The sequence below is a fragment of the Sus scrofa genome, chromosome 12, assembly GCF_054392235.1.
Source record: "Sus scrofa isolate SSC_HxYL_T2T_F1_AM1 chromosome 12, Sscrofa_HxYL_maternal_Yorkshire_Landrace_v2.0, whole genome shotgun sequence".
In the NCBI taxonomy this organism is placed as follows: domain Eukaryota; kingdom Metazoa; phylum Chordata; class Mammalia; order Artiodactyla; family Suidae; genus Sus; species Sus scrofa.
The window spans coordinates 9,654,114-9,680,473 of NC_139394.1; the positions used below are offsets into that span (position 1 = coordinate 9,654,114).

General features: G+C 39.8%; 1 long non-coding RNA gene across 5 annotated transcripts in view; it reads left to right on the forward strand.

Annotated features, from left to right (window-relative positions):
- Positions 1-26,360, forward strand: part of LOC110255978 (uncharacterized) — an 867,249-nt gene that overhangs the window by 659,009 nt on the left and 181,880 nt on the right. Inside the window, exon 1 of one of the 5 annotated variants that reach the window (XR_014820809.1) lies at positions 25,512-25,687. The exons of the other annotated variants lie outside the window; for them this stretch is intronic. This is a non-coding gene — a long non-coding RNA (uncharacterized LOC110255978). Of the gene's footprint in view, positions 1-25,511; positions 25,688-26,360 lie in introns of those variants that run through there. 5 annotated transcript variants of the gene reach the window in all.

Genomic DNA, 26,360 nt, shown 5'->3' on the forward strand with positions numbered 1-26,360 from the left:
TTCTGGCTATTGTAAATATAGCTCCTATAAAAATTCATGTACAAGTTTTTATGTGGGCATGGAGTTTCATTTCTCTTGGGTAGATACCTAGTAATGGAATTGCTGGGTCATATGGTAACTCTTATGTTTAAACTTTCGAGGATCAGTCAAAAAATTTTACAAAGTGACTTTCCCATTTTACATTCTCTCCAGCAGTATGTAAGTACTCTGATTTCTCTACATCAGCAGGAGCACTTGTTATTTTTCTGTTGTTTTCATCATCACCATCCTGATGTGTGTAAAATGTAATTTAATTGTGATACCTTTTTTAATGATTTTTTTCCATTATAGTTGGTGTACTTGTGATGGAATATGATGGAAGATAATGTGAGAAAAAGAATGTGTGTGTATGTGTGTGTCTGGGTCACTTGGCTGCACAACAGAAAATTGTCAGAACACTGTAGACCAATTTAATTGTGATACTTAATGGTGGTTTGGGTTTGGATTTTACTACTGGTTAATAACATGTAGAATCTTTTCATGTGATTATCTGCCATTTGCATATCCTTTTTGGAGAAATGTCTGCCCAGATCCTTTACCTATAAAATTATTGAACATCTTTTTATATGCTTGTTGGACTTCTATATTTTTTTTTTTTGGAGAAATGTCCATTCAGATACTTTGTCTGTTTTAATTTTAATTTTATTTTATTTTTTGCTTTTTAGAGCTGCACCCACGGCATATGGAAGTTCACAGGCAAGGGGTCAAATCAGAGCTACAGCTATAGGCCTACACCACATCCACAGCAATGCAAGATCCAAGCTGCATCTGGGAGCTACACCATAGCTAAAAGCAACACCAGATCCTTAACCCACTGAGCAAGGCATAGGATTGAACTGCATCCTCGTGGATCCTAGCGGGGTTCATTACAGCTGAGCCATGATGGGAACTACCACTTTCCCATTTTATTTTATTTTATTTATTTTATTTTATCTTATTTTATTTTATTTTATTTCATTTCTGTCTTTTTAGGGCCGCACCAGTGGCATATGGAGGTTCCCAGGCTACGGGTCAAATCGGAGCTGTAGCCGCCAGCCTACACCACAGCCACAGCAACGTGGGATCCGAGCAGCGTCTGTGACCAACACCACAGCTCACGGTAATGCTGGATCCTTAACCCACTGAGCAAAGCCAGGGATCGAACCCACAACCTCATGAATACTAGTCAGATTTGTTTCCACTGAGCCACGACGGGAGCTCCAACTTTGCCCATTTTAAAATTGTGTATTTTTTTATTATTGAGTTGTAAGAATTCTTTATACATTCTAGGAGTTCCCATTGTTGGCTCACCAGGTTAAGAACCCAACATAGTTTCTGTGAGGATGAGGGTTTGATCCCTGGCCTGGCCCAGTGGGTTAAGGATCCAACATTGCCGCAAGCTGTAGGCTGTAGGTGTGGCTCTGATCAGGTGTTGCCATGGCTGTGGCATAAGCCTGCAGCTGCAGCTCTGATTTAACCCCTAGTCTGGGAACTCCCATATGCCACAGGTCTGGCCATTAAAAAAAAAAAAAAAAAAAATTCTTTATACATTCTAGATATAATTACCTTATCAGAGATCTGCTTTGCAAATATTTTGTCCCATTCTGTGAATTGACTTTTAACTGCTCAGTGGTGTTGTTTGGAACGTACAAGTTTCATTTTCAATGAAGTGCAATTTTATCTTTTTTTTTTCCCTTCTGTCGCTGTGGGTTTGTTGTCATATCTAAGAAAGCTTTGTGAAACCCAAGTCATGAAGATTTACTCCTCTGCTGTCTTCTAAGAGTTTTATGATTTGGGCTCTTACATTTAAGGGTATGACCCACCTAGAGTTAATTTTTGGGTATAGTGTGCGGAAAATGTCCAGTTCCAGTTTTTTGTGTGGGACTACCCAGTTGTCGCGATTCTTTCCGTGTTGAATTGTCGTGGTGCCCTTGTTAAAAATCAGGTGACCGTAAATGTGGGAGGGTATCCTTGGGCCGTCCGTTCTCTTCCGTTGATGTATGTGTCCATCCTTGCACATAGGTTTCGTCAGTCTAGCTCTGTATTAAGTTTTGACGTTAGGAAACATGAGCCCTCCAACTTTGTTCCTGTTCTAGTCATTTCTGGCTATCATGAGTCATTGAATTCCCATGTGTATTTCAGCATCAGTGTATCATTTTCTACCAAAAAAAAAAAAAAAAAAAAGGCTTTCTGGGATTTTGATAAAGATTGCATTGACTCTGTAGCTCATTTTGGGGCATATGGTTATGTTAACAAAATAAAAATAATACATGTTCTGATTTATGAATTTGGGATGTTTCCCATTTATTTAAATTGTATTTAATTTCTCTCAGCAGTATTTTATAGTTTTCACAGTATAAAGTTTGTACTCTGATTACATTTATTCCTACGTATTTTATTCTTTGGGGTCCTTTTGTAAATGACATTTCCTCAATTTAATTTCAGACCTTTATTGTTAGTATATCAAAATAAAATTTATTTTTACATATTGATCTTATAGCTTACAACTTACTGAGCTCTCTTTTATTAGTTTCTTTACTATTTCCATGGATTCCCTAGGATTTTCTATACTCAAGCTCATGTCATCTGCAAGGAAGAGGTAGTTTTGCTGCTTCTTTTTCAGTCTGGAGGAACTTCCATATGCCACACGTGTGGCCATTAAAAAAAAATTCTTTATACATTCTAGATATAATTACCTTATCAGAGTAAGTGAATATTTCCGATTGGTAATTCACTCACTTTCCTTTAGGTAGGTATATTTAGGTTTTCTTCTTGAGTCATTTAGGTAGTTTGTGTTTTCTAAGAAATTCTCCATTTTTATTTAAGTTATTTGGAGGACCCATTGTGGCTCAGTGGGTTAAGAACCAGACATAGTGTCTGTGAGGATATGGGTTTGACCCCACATTGTTTGTGTTTCCCACTAGCTTTATTGCTGTATAATTGACAAATAAAAAATGTATTTAAGTTTTACAGTGTGACATTTTGACATGTGTATGCATTGTGAAGTGATTACCACAATCAGTGAGCTAGTTAACATATCCATCACCTCATATAGTCTGTGTGCGTACGTGTGCGCGCGCGCGTATGTGTGTGTGTGTGTGTGTGTGTGTGTGTGTGTGTGGTGAGAGCCCTTGAGATCTGCTCTCTTAGCAAATTTCAGGTATACAATATATCGTTATTGATACAGTTACCGTTCTATACATCAGGGCTTCAGAATGTATTCATTTTATAGCTGAAAGCTTACACATTTTAACCAATATCTCCCCTTTTGCTCTCACTCCCAGCTCCTGGTAACCACCCTTCTATTAACTGTTACCTGTGAGTTTGACTTTTTTAGATTCCACATATAAGTAAGATCATGCAGTGTTTGTCTTTCTGTGTCTGGCTTATTTCAATTAGCAGACGGTCCTCCAGATGCATCCACGTTGTTGCAAATGGCAGGACTCTAGGTCTCTACTCTTTTCCTCTGAAGAGCTAATCTTCATCATCTTAAACAGTCATAGAGTTGAAGTAAGGATGCAAGAAGACACCTTAGCTTGGAGCATTGATGATTTTGTTAAGATTATAGAGTGTCTTTGTCATCCTAGTGTCTCCATATGGCTACTTTAACATTTCAGTGTCTAATATACAGCACAAATGAACGTTTCCAGAGAAAAGAAAATCGTAGACTTGGAGAGTAGACTTGTGGCTGCTCGAGGGGAGAGGGAGGGAGTGGGAGGGATCAGGAGCTTGGGGTTAAGGGATGCAAACTATGCTGGAATGGATTTACAATGAGATCCTGCTGTGTAGCATTGAGAACTGTCTAGATACTTACATCACAACACAACAATAGGAGGAAAAAGTATGTATACATGTATGTGTAACTTCGTCCCCATGCTATAGAGCGGAAAGAAAAATTTCAGTGTCATAGTTATTTGAAATCTCCACTAAGTACATTTACATCCTTTTTATGGATTCATTAATTAAAATGAGATGGCAGTTTTTTTTTTCCAGAATGTTAAGGAAAGCTGCTATAATATTGGGAGCCAAGTTCTTTACTGGCCACAGACAATACTTACACTGAAACTTGAATGTGTATATGCAGTACCATGCAGTGGTTCAGTCTTTGGGACTTAATATCATAGACACTTATATTGAAATCTCAGCTCTGTAATTTACATTGGGAGGACAAATAACTTCTATATACTATGAGATTCCTTTCTATATATCAAGGATAAAATATCCCTCCTACAGTATATTGACTAAAGTGTTCATTAGACAGTAAGTACTATCTGGACCTCATAAATGGTTATTGTTACTCTTTTCTGTTAATATTCATGTACATATGATTTTTGATGTTTGATTCTTAAGATCATTTAAGAAAGTGTGGGACTAGCTAGAGTTTATAATTGGACCAGAAATGTGGGACATCATAGACTCTGTGATACCTATACTTGAGATTAAATTATTGCTGATCATCTTTGATCACACATACGTAGTAGCACTGTCCAGTTAAAACTGATGATTAACCATACAGATTTAAATAGGATATTAAATTGTTTTTAGCTAGAAATATGTGTTGGTTGAAATAGTACAGCCTGCCCGTTGAAAGAGTACATATGTAATCTCAAGTTCCTTCTAAATCTAGGAAGGGGCTAAATCAATAAACATCTACCCAAGTCTACATTCATCAGCCAGGTCACCTATGCAGTGTCGCCTTAGTCTCCTCTTGCACTGACTGTAACTGAGCCTTCGGGAGCCAGTCGTCAGGTATTCATTGAACACTTGAGCATGAAATGCTCTTTAGTTACCTTGTTGAATAAATAAACAAGGTCATTTAAAAAGGAGCCAAAAGCCAGGTATTTTTGTTTGCAAAGAGCAACTAAGTCTTGCTGTCAGCCCCTTCTTTAATGTGCAGTCCTCAAGACAGCCTTTCAGTCTATGAAGACACAAATGAAGGTGGGAAACAAAAGGTTTAAAGAATGATTGTTCTTCGAGGATGCAGTTGTTTCTAGAAAGAAGAGATATGCAGGTTGGGTGTCTTTAAAAATGAGTGATGTAAGAAAGTCTAGAAGAAAAAAATCTTGAACTTTTAAATCTAGAATTTATTTCCCATTTAAAGATTTTTTTGGAGATATATATATATATATGTGTGTCTATGATGTTTTATATATATATATATATATATATATATATATATATTAGCTCTGAAGAGCTAATATTTATCATCTTAAACAGTCACACAGCCTACAGAGAAAGACTAGCGAAATTGAATTTAAAGAGTGGTTTGTTTTGGGGTATCAATAAAAAATAAGGCAGGGAAACAATCACATCTTAGACATACTTCAGAACTTTTTAAGACGACTTAACGCGCATGTTTCCATGATAAATTCTTTACAAAATTCTACACTTTATTACTTATAACAGTTTACTTTCAACACATCCTACAAGTGATTAAAACACATCAGGGACAGGGCAGTTGAGAAGCAATAAATTTTAATAATTCAAACTTTAAAATCTTTCTCTGCCTTTTTGTTTTAATCTCTCTTCCCTTCTAGTTTGTCTGACTAAAGTTGTGAAAAATCCAATCAACTGCCTCAACCCATCACTTGGAATGGACAGAGACCATCATTGTGTAGAAATAAAATGCTGTCTCCACTGTGCCCAGGGTTCCCCCTGCTTGTGGCAGGAATTAAATTCTCCACTGTACTCTAACGTTCCCAATCACCCATCTTAGGCCAAAACTTACTTCAAATTTTAACACTGTCTTCTCAGGATATGAAAAATTTCCACATTCACTAAACTGTTTTCATGGAAATTTGCTTTGCAGATTTGATGAGTAGCGACAGTTCTCCGAATTAACTTATACCCAAACACTTACAACCAGGAGATGAATTTAAAGGAATAACCACATTGTTGGAATAACCACATTATTAAATTTATCATTAAATAAATTTAATCCTTGCCACAAGCAGGGGGAACCCTGAGCATCGTGGAGATTGCATTTTATTTGTACTGTGTTCTGAGGAAAGACATCATCCCAATTTAATTCAATCAGTATTTCTTGCAAAGTATTATTATCAGTGGTCTAGAAGAAAGGAAAGAAAACAAAAAAAATAAGAAATAAACACACACACACGCCGCAATCACACCACAAACAACCAACCAAAACGAAACTCTGAGACCAGAGTTTATAGAAATTGCTCTAAGTTATGCAAGTATTAAGGGGGAGTCTAAAATTTTAAAATCAGCCATCCTCAAAAATAAATCCAGTTTCTATTTTTATATGTAAAATAAATCAAATGATGAAAAGATATTCTTTCATCCATCCAGTCATGTATTCAACAAAACACTTGTTTATCGCTTCCTATGAATAGAAGCACTGTGTTAGGAATTGGGACTTAATAGTAAGATAAGATGGTTGCCTGCAAGCAGCATATGGTCCAGTGGGGAAGGCTGATGAAAGAAGAATAAATGTATTCTCATTGAGGTATATTCATAAGGGGGCGTGAGAAAACGGAGGAGCCTTGAAATCTTTAATAGAATCACTCTCTTAAGACAAACTGAAAGATCATCACATCTCCAGAGCAGGTCACTCTTGGGAGAGTTATCTGAAGCTTGTCAGTGCAGATTACCTTTGCACACCAACTCGTTATGTCATCGGAACCACTGTGTGCCCTAAAACCAATAGGCTGGCTGTGGGCATGCCCATTTTGCAGTGGAAGATTAACCAACATCTAGGCGATGAACCAGAGTTTTCTCTAGGAAGATGCTTTTCTTTCTCATTTTTCCAGAGTAAGTTTCCATGAGGTGGCTGTGTTTGGGTTTAGCCCAGAAGAACTCCACGGCGGTGTGTTGTTTTAGTGGTTGGACTATGACATAAAGTGAAAACCATAAGTTCAAAGTGTCTGGCTGTGTACGGGAATCCCACCTCCAGAGAACTGGCATTTGAGTGTGAGATTACTCATCTCTATTAACTCTCGGGATAAACACTTTCTTGTTAAGTGTAACGTGGGCTATACATTCCCTGACAAAACTGTCCTCAAATGTAAACAGAATATCTGAAACAGGGTTTATTTTTAAAGATATATTTAGAAAGAGACAAGTCACTTCAGTACATTCTTTTCAGCTGCCCAGCGTTTTGGGGCAAAGCCACAGACTGGAGACTGAATGCCACATCTTCAGTGAGCAAAGAGTGTCCCAAGATTCCAGGTATTTTCCATGGCATTACTTCATCTATGTCTTTGCAGCTCCAATCAACCAATTATCTCTGCGTCAATTTGTTAAACCATGCATTGATTTAAAATACCAAGCCCAGCTTTCCCCTGATTTTATTTTTTATTTTATTTTTGTGTGTGTGTTTATTTTTTTTTTCATTTTTTTATTACTCAAATGAATTTATCACATCTGTAGTTGTATAAAGATCATAACAATCTGATTTCACAGGATTTCCATCCCACAGCCCAAGCACATCCCCCCACCCCCCAAACTGTCTCCTCCGGAGACCATAAGTTTTTCAATGTCTGTGAGTCAGCATCTGTCTGTTCTGCAAAGAAGTTCCGTCTGCCCTTTTTTCAGATTGCACATGTCAGTGAAAGCACTGGATGTTGGTGTCTCATTGTACGGCTGACTTCACTTAGCATGATAGTTCCTAGGTCCATCCATGTTGCTAAAAATGCTGGTATTTCATTCTTTTTGATGGCTGAGTAATATTCCATTGTGTATGTGTACCACCTCTTCTGGATCCACTCCTCTGTCGATGGACATTTAGGTTGTTTCCATGTCTTGGCTATTGTAAATAGTGCTGCAATGAATATTGGAGTACATGTGTCTTTGCAAGTCATGGTTTTCTCTGGATAGATGCCCAGGAGTGGGATTGCTGGATCAAATGGTAGTTCTATTTTTAGTTTTCTGAGGAATCTCCATACTGCTTTCCACAGTGGTTGCACCAATTTACAATCCCACCAACAGTGTACGAGGGTTCCTTTTTCTCCACACCCTCTCCAGAATTTATTGTTTATAGACTTTTGGATAATGGCCATTCTGGCTGGTGTGAGGTGGTACCTCATTGTGGTTTTGATTTGCATTTCTCTAATAATGAGTGATGCTGAACATGTTTTCATGTGTTTCTCTGCCATCTGTATGTCTTTTTTGGAGAACTGTCTGTTTAGATCTTCTGCCCATTTTTTGATGGGGTTGTTTGTTATTTTGGCATGGAGCTGCAGAAGTTATTTATAAATTTTGGAGATTAATCCCTTGTCAGTTGATTCATTTGCAAAGATTTTCTCCCATTCTGTGGGTTGTCTTTTTGTGTTGTTTAGGGTTTCTTTTGCTGTGCAGAAACTTTGAAGTTTGATTAGGTCCCATTTGTTTATTTTTCTTTTGATTGTCAATACTCTAATAGGTGAATCTGAGAAGATGTTGCTGTCATTTATGTCAGAGAGTGTTTGACCTATGTTTTCCTCTAGGAGTTTGATAGTGTCTGGTCTTATACCTAGGTCTTTAATCCATTTGGAGTTTATTTTTGTGTATGGTATTAGGGAGTGTTCTAATTTCATTCTTTTCCATGTGGCTGTCCAGTTTTCCCAGCACCACTTATTGAACAAGCTGTCCTTTCTCCATTGTATAGTCTTGCTTCCTTTGTCATAGATTAGTTGGCTGTAAGTGCATGGATTTAATTCTGGGCTTTCTATCCTGTTCCACTGATCTATATGTCTGTCTTTGTGCCAGCACCATGCAGTTTTGACGACTGTTGCTTTGTAGTATAGTCTGAAGTCCGGGAGCCTGATGCCTCCAGCTCCATTTTTCTTTTTCAGGATGTCTTTGGCTATTCTGGGTCTTTTGTACTTCCAAACAAACTTTAAAATATTTTGTTCAAGTTCTGTGAAAAATGTCCTTGGTAATTTGATAGGGATTGCATTGAATCTGTAGATTGCCTTGGGTAGTATAGTCATTTTGATAATATTAACTCTTCCAATCCATGAGCATGGTATATCTTTCCATCTATTTGTGTCGTCTTTGATTTCTTTCATCAGTGGCTTGTAGTTTTCAGAGTACAGGTCTTTTCCCCTGATTTTAATTTATCTGTGACCCATACGTCTGCATCATTGTCTAGGAGTATATTCATAAGTGCCCAAAGAAGATATGATTATAAGAATAAATCTGGGAGAGAGAGTCATAAAAAAATACACTGAACAGATAATGAAAGAGAGAATTTGGAGAACTACTACCTCTAGTCATCTACGTCTTTCTATTGCCATGGACTTAGTAGCCAGCATTTACTCACTTGTTTATCAAATGTCTCTAAGAGTTTAAGGCACATATGTGGTCCTCTTTTAGTCTATCCACCCATCTACTCATTTATTAACAGATAAATCTCTAAGGCATTGTGAGATGCTTTTGGCAGTATAAAAATTGTAATTTTAAAAAAATGTCCCTGGGGCAGAAATTTTTGATGAAATCATAAAGAAAAAATTCCTTCAAACTAAATCAGTACTTACCTACCCTCCTGTCTTGGTTAGATGGGGGTGCTAGAATGAGATGCCATAAATTGGGTGGCTTCTAGAAAACAGAAATGTATTTCTCACAGTCTGAAGGCTGGAAGTCCAAGACGAGGATGCCAGGACAGTCAAGTTCTGGCGAGAGCCCTCTGTCTGCTCTGTAGTGGCCTTTTCCCTGTGCCTTCATGTGGCAATAGAAAAGAGTGAACATCAAACATCCTGGGGGTTTCCTTTATAAGGACGCTAATCCTAATGCATCCATGTGACGTCATCATTTACCAAAGGCTCTAACCCCTGATACCAAGACCTTGGGGGTTAAGATTTCAGCATATGTATTTTGAGGGGACACAAACATTTAGACCATAGCACTTCCCATCTTTAGATTGAGCAAACCTGGGGTGCAAAGGACTAGAGGAGGCAAAAAGACATATTTTTTCCCTTTAGACATGTTTGTGATCTTGGAGAAAATTATAGATGCAATGGTGGTATTAACATAAAGGAATACAGTTAAGCAACACCTCTCTTCTAAGAAGTGTGAATATTATTACGTGGCAGGACTTTTGCTTCTATGGGTTTAAAGAAGGGCAGATGCTTACTTACAGCCACACTGTCTCCTTGCCAGTTTGAATATTGTTCAATGGAAAGATTTTTGCTGTGTCGAATGCCTTCGATGAGTTTGGACATGTGAAGGTGGGTCTGGAAAGGAAAAATGAGATCATGAGCTCAAAAGCTACAGCATATTGAGGCAGGTCTTTGCTTTCTTGGGGCTGAAAACTGAGTTCGTGCCCAAACTTATATACATCTCAAGAAACAGAGTCCCCCGGTACATATGTGTGGGTTTTTGGGGAAAAAACATGGGCATAGGTAGGACTCAAGACCAACTGTGGATTCATGTTCCTCATGAAACCTTTGATCCCAAGACCTGGTGTGAAACGCTCCATTGCAGGCTTCAACTTCACACTGCAAATATCTTATTAAAGCAAAATAAAACAAACAAATGACAAGCAACACCACCATGCAATTTCCTCTTGCCACACCGCTTGCCTCTGGGATATGCACAAGATTTCTTACGCAAGAAAGTCACCCTTCCGTGAAGAAGAGAATCTGAGGGATCCAGATACGAAGAAGACCACTGTGTCTTGTGCCACCCCCTCTTGACGTTGGCAGACCAGCCAAGAGTGTCTCTGGAGCAAAAAATGGATTCTTGGGACTCCTGGGAGCCCGGAAGTCCTTCTCAGTTCTGGGCAGTGGGCAGCGGGCCCTGCCCCAGTGTGGATGCCCTGAGGGAGGGGCAGTTGCTCAGGAACCAGTTTCAGGTGGGACTGCTGGGTTGCAAACATTGCGTACAGGACCAACCACAATTACTAGCTAGTCCTTCATAACATGGACTACTTGGTGTACTCTCTATGGGATTATTCATATTTGCCCAGAAACTTAAAAGCCAAAAATGACTAAAAGGTGGCACATGAATCCTCTATTTCAAAAGCTATGAGCCAGGTTGTTCCAAAACCATTTCATCAACGTCACTTTCCTTCTCGTGTGTTTCTGACAGACTTAGCAATGGCACAGTCTGCACCAGGCAAAGCTTGCTTCTAGTGTGTCCTACTTCCCAATCCTGGGAAACTTACAAACCTCCCCTTTAGCCTTAATGTCCCTACTTCTGGATTTCTAGCTGAGTTCAGGCTTCCTAGTAAAACTCACAGTTCTAGACTTTTCCAAAGCCCTTGCTTCTCATTCCAACACCTTAAATATGAGAATTCCATTTCTGTTGATTCTTACAGCCTTTCTTCTGCTCATGGATTGTCACTATGTACCTTTAGTTTGTGAAAGGACTTTTGTCAGTCCTAGGTATTAATATCTGTTTTCTTATTAGAATTTCTTGGGGGAAGAACATCCTTAACCAAGCACACTGTAGGTTGTAAATTTAAAGATGAGCCTTGGTGAAATTTTGGACCTGCAGAGAGTTTGGGGATTGGGAGGAAAAGTGAACTCTCAGATTATATTTAATGGCACTGAATCAATGGATATCTCTTCCACTAAAAATTCATGCCTCTCCCTTCCCCCTTTTTCTTCCAAGCTGTCTCGTAGTAGCTGTCTAAAGTCAATAATGTATATACTCATTCTTTTAAACTTAGAGAATCCAACGCATTCTGTATTATAGAATGTTTTCCAGTGGACTTTGTTGCTTACGTAATGTAACATAAATAATAATTTTAAAATGAATACTGTTGTGTAGTAGAAGTAGCCTAAATAACCATACGTGTATCTCCATTAAACTGTTTTCTTCTAGTTTAGTTTAGTTTAGTTTGGTTAAGCACATAATACCAATTAATAAGAAAGGTTCCTTTCTGGCAATGTACTTATACACACACAAAAAAACATACAGTCAATTTTGTTTTCTGGAGACCGAGAAAATACCTACTTATGGCTCCTAAAAATGAATAGTTGATAGATAGATAGATAGATAGATAGATAGATAGATAGATAGGCAGGCAGACAGGTAAATCCTACCTAACGAACCCAGCCGGCCATCCTAGAGACATGACATAAACAAGAGTGATGTGAATTGCCCTTTCACTACAGATGTGAATGTTTCATTCTAGATCTGTTCCTGTGACATTGGTCATAGAGAAATCAAAAATGAAATATCCAGAGTTCCCATCATGGCTCAGTGGTTAACGCACCTGACTAGTATCCATGGGGACGTGGGTTCGATCCCTGGCCTTACTCAGCGGGTTAAGGATCCGGCGTTGCCATGAGCGGCGGTGTAGGTTGTAGACCCGGCTCTGATCCCGCATTGCGCTGTGGCTGTGGTGTAGGCCGGCAGCTGCAGCTCTGATTCAACCCCTAGCCTGGGAACCTCCATATGCCACAGGGGCAGCCCTAAAAAGACCAAAAAAAAAAAAAAAAAAAAAAAAGAAATATATCCAAATACATATACATCAGAAACTGAAAGACGGACTGCTTATTCCTTCTAGTTTTTAAATTTTAAATCATCTATAGGATCTGTAGGATATTTTAGGTCTAAGAAGAATACTGTTTTTATTCTAACTTTAAAGAACATAATATTGCTAAAACATTGCAGTTACAATATTTTTTATCTAAACATTGTTATCATTAGGAATAATGACAATTATTTACTGTTGCTTGGAAATTCAATTCGAATCTATCTGATTTGCATTCCTTTATACTGGCTGTTTCCCCTTTGCCATCAAAAGGAAAGATTGGATCATTTACCCTCTAAATTTGGATGTGGAAAATAATGTGGAAGAAACTATTTTTAAAGCTTCAGAGAAACCACTTTATATCTATAATCATAGATTTTCCCTGAGTTTGGAATGAAGCAGTTCAGATCTTAGTGTAATACCTGAAAATGCAGAACTTATTACTAGAAAAAGCTATCCTATCTCTCTCCTCGTATAGCGTTTGGCTAAAAGTAAATATTTGTTTATTTAGCAATTTATTTGAAATCCACTCAAAAAAGGAAACTGGGTTTTAAAGCTAATTTTTGGTTTTTTACACAAACTCCCATCTGGCCACAAAGTTCTTTGTACCTACTTAAGTACATTCCTAAAAAAAAGATGAAAAATAAATTTTGCTTTTATAAGTCCCCCCACCTAGGGAAACCTAAATGCAACCTAAACTAAAATATTAAATCTTTAATTGTGAAAAAGTATTTACATTTCTAGAACAGGTCCTATTACTCTATGTTTTGGGTATTTGATAACTGAGGACACTCTTGCTGTCCAGGTAAGGATCAAGGACAGCACTTTTATCAGTCATTCTGTCGGAAAAAAAAAATACCACATTTATGCCTGAGAATACAGATTCTCAACCCCTGATTTCATGGAGCTTCTTAAGCCAGGAAGAGAAAGTGGTCTTGTCTTCACATTGAAATACTGAAGGTTGAGGGACTGAGGGATTTGATTCCTAATCAGAGAGAAAGAGAGGAGAAACAAAGAGGAGGGAATAGAAGGGGAAAGAAGGGAAGAGAGAGATGTGGAGGCATTTGTAGAAGGAGTGGGGAAGGAGGGACAGAGACAAGGAGAGAGAGAAATAGCCTTAATTCATCAGAGTCATTTACAAACATGAGTGTCTCATGGATAAGAAAACTGGTTTGCAAATTTTAAATTACAGTATAATTTGTTTCTCTTCCAAGAGAAGGATTTGACCACAGAACCTTAGGCTGCCGCAGAAGTTCTGAGACCCTGGAGGAAGAAACTGTTATCTTTTCCTGCAACTTTACTTTTAGCACAGTGCTTCTCAAGCTGAAAGATACAAATGGATCACTTTCAACCCTCCTTAAGTTGCAGATTCTTTAGTAAGTTTGAGGTGAGACCTGAGATTTTGCATTTGGGGCTTGGGGGCACGCCCTTGGCATATGGAAGTTCCCAGCCTAGAGACTGAATCCAAGCCCATAGCTGTGACCTATGCCACCACTGTGACAGCGCTGAGTCCTTAACCTGCTGTGCCACAGTGGGAACTCCAGATTTTGCATTTTTAAAGCTCTCCCAGGAAATGCTAGTGCTGCCGGTCCATGGCTGACACTTTAAGTAGCAAGGCTTTGGAAAAGCAAAAATACCACAGGTGGAAGATTCCATGGAGACACTGATCTAACTAGAAAGTATATTTCCTTTCCTCTCCTGGCGGATTTCTTCTTAGTCGAGAAGTTCCTCATGCCTGCTCTTTACTAGCCGTCTTTCCCTGACAACCACTCAGATCCTAAGAAACAGGATTGAGAAACCGACACCTCTATCCCCAAGGCTCACAATCTTTTTTTTTCTTTCTTTCTTTTCTTTTTTGTCTTTTTAGGGTTGAACTTGCGAAATATGGATGTTCCCAGGCTAGGGGTCCAATGGGAGCTGTAGCTGCCAGCCTACGCCACAGACATGGCCATGCCAGATCCAACCCGAGACTGCGACCTACACCGCAGCTCACGGCAACACCAGATCCTTAACCCACTGAGCGAGTCCAGGGATCGAACCCACGTCCTCATGGATACTAGTTGGGTTTGTTACTACTGAGCCACGACGGGAACTCCAAGGCTCACAGTCTTATCACAATGACCCTCCTCTCTGCTCAGACAGCCATCATGCTTGTGTTCTTCTAGAGTCTGGCTTAGAAAAGTGAGTGCAGAGTCATCACCTCAGAAAAGCCAGGCGGGATCCATGCTTCTTCCTGAGTTTGGGTGCAGAGAGACAGTTAAGTTAAATCCTGAGCATATTCTTGTTTTCAATTGTCATTAAAGGCTATACAGACAACACTATTTCAATGAGGTGAACTCCTCACGGGGTCATCAGTCAGTGGCAATAGAGAGCTCTCTGTGTAATGTAAGCTACACTTGCCAAGACTTTGGTTTCAGAAAAGTGGAAACTTTTCTCAATTTACCAGGAGAAGACTAGCCTTGGGGGGAAATTTCCATTATTGAATTCTGGAGAGAGGCTAACTAAAGAGGACATAGCTTCACTTAAAAGCTTTGTCTCCTCTCAAAAATATCTGCAAACTACTCCTCCAATTTTCCGTGTATTTTTCATCTAGGCATTAATTCCTATTATGGGTTAAAAAAAAAAAAAAAACACCCAGAGATGTCTACAGTTTCACCATAGGCATCTTCTTTCTAAACAATCACAGCCGTTGGCTCTCTCCTCCCCATTTTATCTTAATATTCCTCCCTTTCTTTACATCTCCTCCCTAAAGTGCAGCAGTCTCTAAGTCAAGGTTTTCAGTCTTGCTCTGAAGAATACCAGCATCTTGGAGGGTGGAACTGAATCATTTCGCTGGTCCATATTCTCTTCCCATGCTAACTAGTGGCTACAAATGGCCTGTCAGGGTCGGTCTCTTGCTGACCTGGCTCAATAGACGTCTGATGGAATTCTGTGGGAAGGTGGTGAAGGCAGTAGAAAAAGGCTGATTAAGCCATTGCTTACATTGATTTAGTAGCCAGCAGCTTAAACTGATGCTTTATCAACTCTTACGTTCAAACCCTGGCTGGAAACTGAGTTATTCATCAAGAAGGATTAGAAAATGCAAAGGGTCCATAAATTTCACAGACTGATTCTTGTTATCTCCAGAGATTTTCCTGTCACTTAAAAATGATGTCTGGGGTACACTTTGCATCTAAAATGGCCTTGGAAAGAGGCAAAAGGCCAGCACTTCAAACTAATGAATCCTCGGGTTACAGAGAAATGCTCCCACCAAATAAAGCAAACCACATTCTACCATATTCCAGCCGGACCCAACCCAAATCAGTAGCAACCCTTCCAGTGGATTTTAGCTTCTTTCTTCCAGGACAAATACTAATTTTTTTCCACAAAATTGACATCAAGTATGGGTAAGGGTAGCCTATGAAAGACAGAAAAGCAAGGGGGGGGGATCAGGAAACCTTGAGTTCTGATTTGAGGAAGGCCACCAAATAGCTCTGTGATTGTAGACAAGACACATATTGTCTTTGGGCTTTCATTGCAATTCATTTACAAAATTAAGCACCCAAGGTCCTTTCTGTTCTGTTCCTGTAGGAGCTTTTCCCTTACGGCTACAAGGCTGTAATGGTCTAGGATTTTACAAAAGAATGAGGACCAGCATTTTTTTTTTTCTAATGAATTAAAATATTCAGTCTTCCTTCATCCAGGGTAGAAAATGGATATTCAGTGTTTTTAATCTTTGAAATGTATGTTATTTAGAATATTTCTTTCCCTCTCTTTCCAACCATGGATCATCCCTTGAAGACTACCTCTAGTGCGACATCACGTCTCATAGATGGCTCATCCAGTGTGTGTGTGTCTGTGTGTGTGTGTCTGTGTGTGTGTGTGTGCGTGTGCACGGAGTTTTCAGATACTTTTCTCTAAGCTATATGTTTAAAAGAGAAAAGACAGGTTCTATTCATTTGAGACTCTTATTTGGAGAAGAATGAAATAGGTTCATGCGAGAATGTGAGTCCCAAGGTGGTCTCGACTAAAATGAATGTTGCTTCTGCTGAGGACTCTGACAGATGAGAAATGCTGCTTCCTAGATATGTTTTCTGTATTTGAAGAGACAAAATAACTAGATCACATCTGGCACGTGCAATAGACTAATATCACGGGAAGAGGCAGTCTTTACATCCAGAACTTTGAGAATGAGAAGCCTGCTTCTTAAAAGTAATATTTTGAAAATTATGATAGTCTTATTGATTCTAGTGACTTAATTTTCACTCTGATTTATTCTATTTAGGGAAATTATAGCAAGGTCAAATATTATCAAATAAAAGCCCAAAGAATTACAGGAACTATATAGGGAATTTTGATTCTCTCGTAAAATCATTTATGTGGCAAGATGTCTTATTAAGCATTTTTTAAGTCGCAAACAAGAGACACACCCAAGATAGAAGTAAACGTGTTTTTTAGAGAGTCGAGGAAAAGCAAAGAAGCACAGGAGTTATAGTTAATTTGGAACATTTCATTTTCTCAGTGCCTCCTCATCCAGGGCCCCTTACATTGTAAAACCAGCAGGCAGTACATTGTTCCCTGTTAGCATCTGCATCTACGAGACCTCAAGTGAAAGTAATGTATGATCATTGTGCATCTTCCCAAAGTCATCAGTTTTGACCTTTTTGCCTCACCTGACTCAAATTATCTGCCCTCATCAACTTTCCCACTAGAAAGTGTTATTTTTCTGTGGCAATTATACCTTATGAACTTATGGAATTACTGTCATCACCAATTTTCCTATTCACTGCATGCCGTGGCTTATAAAGTGTCACATCATTATCTGCTAAAATTTAGAGTCTTGATTCATGGTGTTGGCAACACTTCATGTTAGTGACCAGCCAGTGGTCAGAGCTGTGCTGTGTTTTCATGGGTTGAATTCTCAAGTGGCCCAGTTAGCCCAAACCTATGTTAGAGATGCTCATTCTCTTGCAAAACGTTGCAATAATTATTCTTGTAGAGAAGCAGTATTTTTCCTCCATATTGTCTATCTTACATAATGTGCAATACTTTTCAATTACTTCAGATAAAAATATGACAATGTCCAGTTCAATGATCTCAGCCAGTGTGACATCGCAATGTACTCTATCTACCCTTAAACATTGTTGAAATACAGTATGAGTGTAGTTCTTCATTTAAGCCCAAGGGAAGTTTTTAGTGATCCAGTCTGAAGCCACTGGCCCAAAGAGGAACTTGACATTTAAGGGCTCCAGGCAATGGTCTAATTCCGCTTATTGTCGAACTGTCTCTGGTGTATAGTATATTCAAAGGTCAGAAATCGTTAATCTGAGAAAGCAGACTAATGATATTCGGGCAGGACTAGAGGACACTTCAAAGTCATTTTGGACATTTTGGACGGTTGTGGTCACTTGCCTGACAGCACTTTCACTTTTCCTGGAAGAAGGAATAACTCCAGTGCTTCCTTCTGTGGAGACTAGATAAGAGGTAGAATTAAAATGCCACAGTGTGTCCTTGACTTTCAAAGTGTAAACAGCCCCTCGGCCCACCTACCTTTCTGTTATTCTAATTTGTAATTCTAGGATGAGACAAAGCTTTGGAACTCAAGGATAACTATAGGGTAGAGATTGAAAATGTCAGATGCTCAAACTCTTCTCATGCCATTTAGTTTATGCCAGTGTCTTTGGAAACCAAGGCCTTCCAAATCTATAAAATGTGAGCTTGACACCTTTTAGAATCTGAATTTTAAAAGCACAGATGCCCGAAGCTCATCCCTGATGCTGATTTATCCCCTGTCTCATAATGCCCTCTACTCAACACACTCCATTGAAATTTCACGTCTTCTGTGTTTTCTTCCTCTCTTCTATTAGGCAGAGTTAGCCTTTCTTCCATGGCTCCCTGATAGTGCATACATTTCTAATATTTTTTAATCATGCCACACCATAACTATTTGTTTTGTCTGTGCTTCCATTGGAAGCACACTAGGAATCGTTTAGTAAATATTCATTTATTCATTCTCCAAGGGATGTTTTAGGCATTTTGCATCTTAGGTCTGGGAAGTAAAGGCAACTAAAACATCATCAACAGAGCACAACAGTACCTTCAAATCATGACCATTTATCTGCTGCATCTTGAATGAGCAAAGGAAGAGAAAATAGGTGAAAATTCATGCCCTGCACAAAAATGCTGTCTAGACAGCTGTTTCCCCAACATAGGCAGTAGAAGGCCTGGCGTAGGGTAGAAAATTATAAATATTTCTTCAGGGAGATGTTGAATCAATGAAGAATAGATTCTTAGGGGACATTCAAGTCAAAGTCATGATCCTTAGGTGCTTTTTCTTTCTTCCTTTTCTTTATTTCTCGTTGGCCTCCTCATCGGTATCATTTGTGCTGGTATCAGGCTAATGCCAGCCTCCTGTAATCAGCAGACGTTCACAGAGGACTCCCAGTTGGTTCAGTTGACGTTTTCCAGTTCAGATGTATTGGTGTCCTTGTTCCTGTTCCACTTTGATATGAAAAGGAAGTGTCTGGTCACCGTCGTAAACCCCACTGGGTATTTGATCGCTAGCACATAACACTGAGCATTTTCCCTCTGACCATTTCTCTGCTCCAAAGCAGATCATTAAATCGCTCCCAGGCAGAAAGAACACCGACCAGAACAGCAGGGCACTTTTGTAATAAGACCTTGTAAATTGAAAGCCCTGGATACCTTTCCCACTGCGAGAACCCGCTGAGACTGGTTCCTTTTAACGTTGCATTAATAGGCGCTTCAGACTCAGTTAATTAAAGACAGTATATCTAAGTAGACTCTCATTGCTCCGAAGAATCGTATGCATGGCAACTCTTAAAAACCCAGTTCTTACTTTTAAGGTATCTTTACGCTGTTGAAGCTTCCTTTGGTCATTGTACATTTCGGTTCGTTTGCCCAATTCTTGTGAAACTCCGTTTTCATGCTATGCATAGAACCGTAGACCTGAAATGGCCTGAATTAATAATTCCATCATGTACTTGAATTTATACATGTTTTTCGCAACAAAGTCAGACGCGAGGGCCATCTCGCTGTGATTAACCAAGTCCATTTGTTAAATCCCTGCTGGTTAAAGGAAAGGCTTATAATTTCAATATCATGGCCATACAGTTACAAGCTGGGGGCCTGCTGGGAAACTCAGACCTTAATGTAGAGGTGTCATTAAAACCTCCAAGTCAGTTGAGGTAGTTAATCACTCAATTAGACTCTCATTATCATCTGCCCCGCATCAAAAAGGCTTCCCGCAGTCAAGGAGGGGCTGTAACCAGTCACTTTGACAGGTGATCCCCCTCCTCAAATACAATGGCTACAATAGGCCTTGGAGGAGATAACAGCATGACATGGCCTGTATCTAAGCTGAAGCAGACACCCAGGGAGTTAGGACAGCCCGAACTGAGGAGATCAAAGGCAGGGAAACAGCTGATCCCAGACTGGCTGGTGTCAGCCTGGCGTTTCCTCTGTCAAAGGCAGATGGAGAGCCAACTTATTGATTGCTGGCCTCAGGATTCGGCTGGAATGAAAGGCCTGGCCTGGGGGAGTGGGAGGTGGGGGGAAATATGCAGGAGGAAAGTCTAGCTTGAGAGGCCTTGGCCGCCCAGATATGAAAAATCCGCTAACCTTTCCTTTAGAAAAGGCCTGCTTGAGGAAATTGAGGGTGAAGTTGCCATTTTTCCACCACACAGTAACATGCCAAGAAGATAAAACCAGCAGTTGGTACAGTCGAAGGCATAGTTTTGATCTGTGTCGTTTGACTATTTTTCAAAGGCAGAGCTGGTCTTCTTGGAATGAGACAGTTCAGGGAGGAACCCGGTAACCAGCTGAAGATTCCATGGGCCAAGCAGCATAACACTTAGAAAGATGCTGAGCAGGTAACCAGAGACACTCTCCAAAATGACTTGAGGCATATGAAAGTAGAGGTGCTTATACGACCTGACAGTCTAACCTTTTCCCTAAAGCTTAATGGGAATTAAAATTAAATAATTTCATGCATGGAGAATAGAAAGTCCCCAGAGGAGAAGGACAGATGGATTTCCAGATGTTCAGAATAGAATCTGTCAGCTTGGTCTTTATTCATTATTAACTTTAGTAAGGCAACTACAAACATCATCTACCAATACTATCTTTAAGTAGTAGAGGGTTCCCTATGTCTTGTGACATGGACAATGTGTAGCCTTTATGGATTGGGTTTCTTCACTTAGCAGTTTGTATTTAAAAGTCATCCCTCTCTTTGTGTGGCTTGATAGCACCTTCTTTTTCATTACCGAATAGTATTTCCGGATATGGATGCTTATCCATAAATTCACTGAAGGTCGGCTTTTGCTTTTTGACAGTTGACCCATGCATGTGCTTGTTTGGGGTATGCTCTAAATCAGTTGGGCAATTACACAGGAGCATGACCGTAAGTTAAGACTACATTTAGCTTTGTAAGAAATGACCAAATTACCTTCCAAAGTGGTCTTACCATTTTGCATCTCGACCAGCAATAAATGAGGGCGTCAGTTGTTCTTCATCCTTGCCAATGTTGGTATCATCAACGTTTTAAAAAACTTTTTTAACCACTCTAATATCACTGTAGTGTATCTTGTTCTATTTTAATTTGCATTTCCCTAATGACAAATCACGCTGAGGATATTTTCATAGTTATTTTCCATCTGTGTATCTCTTCAGTAAGGAGCATGTTCATATCTTTGGCCCCTTTTTTAAATGGGCTGTTTATTTTCTTATTGTTGTGGTTGAGTTCTTTGTGTATTCCAGCTACACGTTCTTTTTTCTTTAAGTATTGTTGATTTACAGTCTTGTACCCATTTATGCTGTACAGCAAAGTGACTCAATCATATATATATATGTATATATATGTATATATACACACACACACATATAGATTTTTTGTATTATTTTCCCCCATGGTCTATCCCAGGAGACTGGGTATAGTTCCCTGTGCTATAGAGTAGGACCTCATTGCTTATCCATTCTAAGTGTAATAGTTTGCATCTACTAACCCCAAACTCCCAGTCCGTCCCACACCCTCCCCCTTGGCAGCCACAAGTCTGATCTCTATAGCTATGAGTCAGTCTATTTCTGTTTTCTAAACAGTTTCATTTGTGCCTTATTTTATTTTATTTTTTGCTTTTTAGGGCCGCACCCACAGCATATTTAAGTTCCCAGACTAGGGTTCAAATCAGAGCTACAGCTGCCAGCCTACGCCACAGCCACAGCAATGCGGGATCCAAGCCACATCTACAACCTACACCACAACTCATAGCAACACCAGATCCCCAACAGAAACTCCCATGTGACATATTTTAGATTCCATATGTAAGTGACATCATATGGTATTTGTCTTTCTCATTCTGACTTACTTCACTTACTATGAGAATCTCTAGTTGCATGCATGTTGCTGCAAATGGCATTATTTCAGCCTTTTTTAAGACTGAGTAGTATTCCATTGTATGTATGTACCACACTGTCTTAATCCAGTCGTCTGTTGATGGGCATTTAGCTTGTGAATAGTGCTGTAAGGAACATGGGGGTGCATGTGTCTTTTTGAATGAAAGTTTTTTTCTGGGTATATGTCCAGGAGTGAGATTTTTAGTTTTCTGAGGAACCCCCATACCATTTTCCACAGCAATTGCACCCATTTACATTCCCATCATCAGTGTAGGAGGGTTCCCTTTTCTCCACACCCTCTCCAGCATTTGTTATTTGTGGATACACATTCTTAACCAAATATGTGTCTTACAAATATAAGCCTGTCTTTAGTTTACCTTTATTCTTTTAACAGTCTAATTCACAAAGCAGAAGTTTTTAATTTTAATGAAGTCCAACATACCATTTGTTTCTTTCTTGAACTAGTCTGTTTTGGTTGGATGCTAAGAATTGCAAAGAATCAAAATCTGTAAAGGGAGTTCTCTCTCCCATAAAAGTTTAATTTTCAAGTTGGAACTAAAAAAAAGCAGACATACGCTATAGATGCTGTTTTAGTGACATTTGAATTGATTGTAACTAAGTTGATTTATTTAAAATGTGTGCAAATGGCATTTCAACAATTCTACAAAAATTATTTCCAGTCACCCATTCACTTTTTCAGTTTATAGTTGACCCTGATCTGATTGCCCATCTTTATTCCTCTTCCAAGGGCTTTCTTTGAAAACATCTTTCAGTGTTTTTAATGTACTTCTCTACCCATATATTCAAAAACCAAAAGCAAAGTTCCCTTATGGTGCAGCAGGTTAAGGATCCGGCATTGTCACCGCCGCAGCTCAGGTCAATGGCACAGGTTCAATCCCTGGCCAAGGAACGTCCTCATGCCTCAGGAATGGAAAAAAAAAAATCACAAAATGAAAGGAAATAGAGATACATATTCAAGGTGGGAAAATCTACATCATATAAGCAAAGCACCTAGGACATACCCTAGAAACCAATGAGCAGTTGTTCAACAGTGCCATCGTCAAAGATAATAATTTGTAGTAGCAAGAAAATTATAGCAATTGAATCAAGTTCCCGATTGTGTCCATGTGTTGATTTGGTCCCACTAGCATCGTATAGGAAAGTCCATACAGCATGACACTGTGGTTGAGAGCAAAGGTTGCAGATTTAGGCAGCCTTGGTCTATGTCCTGTTTCTTCTACTTTGCTGGGTGACAGTGGGCAAATTAATCTTGCTGTGCCACATTTTCCTCATTGATGAAATGGGTAATAGTCCACTCTCTCCGTTGTAGGACTCTTAGCAGATTAAATTAGTTAATGCCTGTAAGACACTGAGAAGACTGCTGTCAAAGAATGAATGGTCCGTAACTCCTTTCTACAGTTTTGTTTTGCTTCAATTTATTGGGGTATAGTTTATTTACAATATTGTATTAGCTTTAGGTTTACAGCAAAGTGAATCAGTTATACATACACTCATTATTTTTCCTATGTATGTTATTACAGCAATTGAGTAGACTTCCCTGTGTTACCCAGTAGGTCCTTGTTAATTTTCTGATGTATATATAGCGGTGTGTATGTGTTAAATCTCTCCCTCCCAACTGACCGCCCCCCCATGGTTTCTTCCTACAGTTTTTGTATTCGTGTGGCATTCTCTTTTTTAAAACATTTTTTTCATGTTATGGCCACACCCATGGCATACGCAAGTTCTGGGACCAGGGACTGAATCCACGCCGCAGCGGCAACCTACACCACATCAGCAGCAACGTCAGATCCTTTAACCCACAGCGCTGGGCCAGGGGTTGAACCCGCACCTCGGCAGAGACCCAGGCTGCTGCAGTCAGATTCTTAACCCACTGCACCATGGCAGGAACTGCTGTTGTGGCATTCTAAAAGCCTTAGGCACCTTCTTCTAATCATCTTGTGCTAATAGCTTATGGCATCTGAATATGTGGACCCCTTTACCTTTAAAAGTCTTAAGATGCTCCAATAGAGTTTGCTACTAAAAACTTTCACTCTGCTCTCCCACTAACGGTAAGAAATACATGGTAAACGTGGTGGTCGTGGGAGGGCAGCAGGAACACGGGCTTGGTTTGAGCCAGGACTCCCTGCTGGAGTGTACAGGAGAGGCCCGGATGGGGGTAGCTGTTGAGGCAGTGATGTATGACAAATGACTTGTTGCTGCAATGGATCATCAGAGCCCGGCTATGCTGGTGACATGTCGCAGTCATACATCATCAGAGCAGTGCCCGGCAGGAGCAGAAGCCTGGAAACCACCCTGCCCCATAAATTTTAATACAGCCAAATAAGAGAGCTGTAATTTTCTTTTCTTCTGAATTAAAGATTGACACTCAGGAAAAGAGGGACAGAGAAGCCTTTCATATGACCCAGTTGCTTTCCAAAGACCCCAAAGGCACTGAGGTCCTCCATGGGTAGGCTCTGTCATCACTGCTGCACAGTGGAGGAAGGAAATCCAGGTAGCTGCGTTGGACTTGACCAGACTGTCCCAATGTCTGACCTGGCACCGTCTGCCCTCTGAGGCAGAGCTGTCCCGGATTAATCTATGGAAAATTGTAGGAAGCCATGGGTTGCTTTGTCACTCATCATTTGTCTGTCGTTAGCTGAGAGTGCACTACAGTTTGCCACAATTTGTTAAGCATGCTTGGCCATCTGTATCTCAGTGGAGGTGGGGTGGCTGTAGCTGAGTCCAGGATACACATTTAATGAGTTAAATCAAAAGACTGATTTCCTCACGAGGCTTTGGGATGCAGCAGCGAACAAAACATTCCAATAGGTTGCATTCTAGTTGGGTTCAAGAGGACATACTAAAAATGAACACGAAAGTGAGGAAGATAATTCCAGTCTTGAAAGGTACTATAAAGAAAAAGAAGAAGAAGAAGGGAAAAACAGGGTCATGGGATAGAGATGTCTGTTTTGGTGGAAGTGATCAGGAAAGGCATCGCCAAGCAAGTTATTGAGATTTGAGACCTCCATGGTGAGCCGTCCAGGAGATTTCGGAGAATAAAGTGCCCCAAGCTGAGAAATAGCAAGTGGAAATCCTGAGACAGTAATAAGTATGCCAGACTCGAGACAGAAGGCAAGCACTGTAACATATGCCATGGTGGGAACGTGGGGAAAGTTGAGGTAGTAACGACCAGATAGGGGTGAGCAAATTTCAGATCGTATAGAGACTTGTAATCCATGCTGAGGTACTTGCATCATCTTATTGCCAACCATTAGATGGTTTTAAGCAAGGGGGGTTATTTGGAGAGTGTTTTTCCACAATTTGGAAAAAGATCCTCTTTGTTGCTCTGTGGAGAGAATGTGGAGGGAGCTAGCATTGGATGGGAAGGTAAACACTGGGTAACTGGAGAGATGAGTGAGAAAATTATCAGAGTAATCCTGGCAAGGGATTGCTTTGACCTTGCAATACTATTTCAGCAGTGTGATGGCAAGAAGGGTTTGGATTTATAAAATACTTTGGAGGCAGAGTTGGCACGCCTTATGAAAGGAGAAGATATTCTGCACAAAGAAGGAAGCAGAACCAGGGGAAATTCTTAAAAGAGTTCTATTTCGAAATGCCATGGTAGCGGTGACATTGTTTACTGAAATGTCCAAAACTTTGGGGCAAGGAAACTTTGGAAGGAAACCAGTGCTGTTGTTTATTGGCCAGGTTCTAAGGAGATGAGAGCTCGGTATCCTAGTGGAGCTCTCAGACAGGCGTATATAATTCTTGAGCTCAGAAGACAGGTTTGGAGATGAAACCTGGAGTACAGATAGAATTTAAAACCATGCGAGTAATGAAATCTCAAAAAATCAGGTAAGTGAAAAAGAGAGGAAGACTGAAGATGGAGCTCTCCAGCTTTCTATAATTTTGAGGTCCAACAAGGGAGAAGGAACGAGTAAAAGAGAGGAGGAAAGTGTGATAAGAAAAGATTGAAAATAAAACTGAGTGTTACATTTGGGAAAAAATCTAGAGGAGGAGAGTTTCTGGAAAGAGGGATTGGTCGGAGTTCCTGTTATGGCAGAACAGAAACAAATCTGACTAGTATCCGTGTGGATGTGTGTTCGATCCCTGGCCTTGCTCAGTGGATTAGGGAGGTCGCAGATGCAGCTCAGATCCTGCATTGCTGTGGCTGTGGCGTAGCCCAGCAGCTGTAGCTCCGATTTGACCCCTAGCCTGGGAACCTCCACAGGCCACGTGTACGGCCTTAAAAAGCGCCCCCTGCCCCCCCCCAAAAAGGTTTAAAGTGGTTTAAAATGAATCCCAAGAATTGAGCATCATCTTTCAAAAGATGAATGTTTTTAGTGATACTAATATGGAAAATATCCATGGAATTATGAGAATAAAAGTCCAGTTGGAATGATATAAGAATATTAGCTGAGAAAGTAGGAACTCAGACTACAGACAACTACTTTGATGACTGTTGCTTAGCAAAAGGAATGGGTAAGTAGTAACTGAAGGTGGATATGAGGTCCAGGGAGTTCCTTTT